Source organism: Tachysurus fulvidraco, chromosome 19, assembly GCF_022655615.1.
Source record: "Tachysurus fulvidraco isolate hzauxx_2018 chromosome 19, HZAU_PFXX_2.0, whole genome shotgun sequence".
Classification (NCBI taxonomy): Eukaryota; Metazoa; Chordata; class Actinopteri; order Siluriformes; family Bagridae; genus Tachysurus; species Tachysurus fulvidraco.
This window is the reverse complement of record NC_062536.1, coordinates 21,309,613-21,312,112: the sequence shown is the minus strand read 5'-3', so window position 1 is coordinate 21,312,112 and position 2,500 is coordinate 21,309,613. Positions and strand designations below refer to the sequence as shown.

The window sequence follows — 2,500 nt, the reverse complement described above, 5'->3', positions numbered from 1 at the left end:
TGTGTGTGTGTGTGTGTGAGGTGTTTCAGTGTGTATGAGTTTGTGTGTGTCTGTGAGTATAAGTGTGAGTGTGTGTGCGTGTGTGTGTAGGTATGTGTGTGTGTGTGTGAGAGAGAGAGAGAGAGTGTGTGTGTTGTGTGTGAGAGAGACAGAGCGAGAGAGAGAGAGTGTGTGTGTATGTATGAGTGTGTGTGTGTATAAGTGTGTACATGTACGTGTGTGTGTGTGTATGTATGACTGTGTGTGTGATTGTATGTATGAGTGTGTGTGTGTCTATGTATGTGTGTATAAGTGTGTGTGTGTGTGTGTGTGCGTGTGGTGTTTGTGTGTGTATGTGTATGTGTGTCTGTGATTTTAAGTGTGAGAGAGAGTGTGTGTATGACAGAGAGAGAGAGAGAGAGAGAGAGAGAGAGAGAGAGAGTATTAGTGTGTGTGTGTGTGTGTGTGTATATAGGTATGAGTGTGTGTGTGTGTGTGTGTGTGTGTGTGTGTGTGTGTGTGTGTGTGTGTGTGTGTGTGTGTGTGTGTGTGCGTGCTCATGTGTGTGTAAGATAGTGAGGTAGTGCCTGTGTTTAGGTGTGTGGGGTAAAGAGTGTGTGTGTGTGTGTGTGTGTGTGTGTGTATGTATGAGTGTGTGTGTGTGTGTATGTATAAGTGTTTACGCTTGTTTGTGTGTTTGTGTGTGTGTATATGTATGTGTGTGTGTGTGTGTGTGTGTGTGTGTGTGTGTGTGTGTGTGTGTGTGTGTGTGTGTGTGTAAGTGTGTGTATGAGTGTGTGTATGAGTGTGTTTGTGTTTTTATGAGTGTGTGTGTGTGTGTCTGTGTGTGTGTGTGTGTGTGTGTGTGTGTGTGTGTGTGTGTGTGTCTGTGTGGTGTGTGTGTGTGTGTGTGTGTGTGTGTGTGTGTGTGTGCTCTTCTGAACACGTCTCCTGACTCTCCTGCTCTCCTCTAACAGGAAGTCTCCTCTCTGAAGAACAGCATTCTGGGTATGAGCATGTGGATGATGAGCTTCTCTCAGGTAAAAAAGACCAGAGTGTGAGTTTGTCTAACTCCATTAACTGAAAGATATTAGAATTAAAATTAGAAATCAGAAATGACTACATTTGTCCTTTCTGAGACGTGATTATGATGTAGTGTGTAGAAGAATTACAGTAACTCCAGTGTTTTAATGCTGACACATGAGATCTCACCATCAACCTTATCTTACTTTAATCTCCTGAAATCCATCTGATCAAATTTATCAAAGCTTCTTTGGATGAGGATTTTATTGAGTATAAATGTGTTTAAAAACCCAAAACTAACACATTGTTCTTTTTACAGTAAAGTCTGGGATCAAAGAAAAGGCTGAGTATTATGATGATGTCATGGACACCAGTGACATCATAAGTGGGTGCAGTTGTTAAGTGATCACATAAATTTACTGAGTTGACATTAAATCATGAGGTCAGAATGTGATGGAGCTGTTTGTACAGAGTCTCTGCTTTTATTTCATTTAGGTGATCCAGGAAGAGTCGACCCACCAGAGGACTACGATGATGCCGTCACTGCTGGACCCATCCCTGATAACGTGGATGGTGTGGTTCTGTTTTGGGATTTGTTTTAGAAAGCAGTATAAATTAAACACACACACTGTCAATACGTTTGTTTATCGGTTTGTGTGTAGTGACGTTTTTTACACGTGTACGATGTCATTTTGTATCGTGTCATCAAATACACAGTGTACAAACTGTCACTTCAGTAAACTTTAAATATCTTTAAATATCTGTGTTTTGGTGTAGAGGATGAAGCTGAGAATTATGATGACGCCATTACAGCTGATCAGAAGTCAGTTATACTGACAGGTATGATAATTATGGGACAGTGTGGCATCCACAAGCATCCAAAGGATCATTAATGACATTGATGTGCATTTAATAGCTTTTATCTCTACGTCCTGACAGAGGACGTGTCCGAGAACTATGACGATGCAGTTACCACTGAAACAAACACAAACATCATCACAGGTCAGTATTTTTATGAAAATGGAAAGATTTTATTAACCTTAAAATGTTATACAGTAAAACTCAAGCTTTGTGGCTTAATTCCATTTTAGTACACTGTTGAATTCTGCGTTCTGATTGGTCAGTAGGTGTTGATTAATTTTCTAGAACAGCAGCTCTGACAGTACTGCAGATGTAAACCACGGGTATCTATTAATGATCCAATACATTGTGGTTTCTATAGTAACAACTCATTCACAGGAACCTAAATTCACATGAATTTATATAAAAAATCTGTGTGTTCATCAACATGGTGAAGTTTTCTGTAAGAAAATTATTTGTTAATATTTTACAGATTATTTAAAAACACTGCTTCATCACACCACCCTGTAACTCAGTATTTTACTGTAACACCAACACACACAGTGGTTCATTATTTATTCATTTATTTGTTTATTAGACAATCCAGAAGATTATGATGATGTCATAACTGAGGAACAGGATGTAGGAGAGACAGAAG

General features: G+C 39.4%; 2 protein-coding genes and 1 long non-coding RNA gene across 8 annotated transcripts in view; 2 read left to right on the top strand and 1 right to left on the bottom strand.

Moving 5' to 3' along the window:
* LOC125139598 overlaps positions 1-1,835 on the top strand; it is a 7,203-nt gene extending 5,368 nt beyond the window's left edge. Inside the window, exons 2-5 of the long non-coding RNA XR_007138627.1 lie at positions 957-1,019; positions 1,322-1,391; positions 1,498-1,575; positions 1,780-1,835. This is a non-coding gene — a long non-coding RNA (uncharacterized LOC125139598). The remainder of the gene's footprint in view (positions 1-956; positions 1,020-1,321; positions 1,392-1,497; positions 1,576-1,779) is intronic.
* Positions 1-2,500, top strand: part of LOC113650187 (B-cell receptor CD22-like) — a 1,781,460-nt gene that overhangs the window by 1,286,351 nt on the left and 492,609 nt on the right. The gene's annotated exons all lie outside the window — the stretch shown is intronic.
* Positions 1-2,500, bottom strand: part of LOC113663360 (antigen WC1.1-like) — an 870,979-nt gene that overhangs the window by 670,372 nt on the left and 198,107 nt on the right. The gene's annotated exons all lie outside the window — the stretch shown is intronic.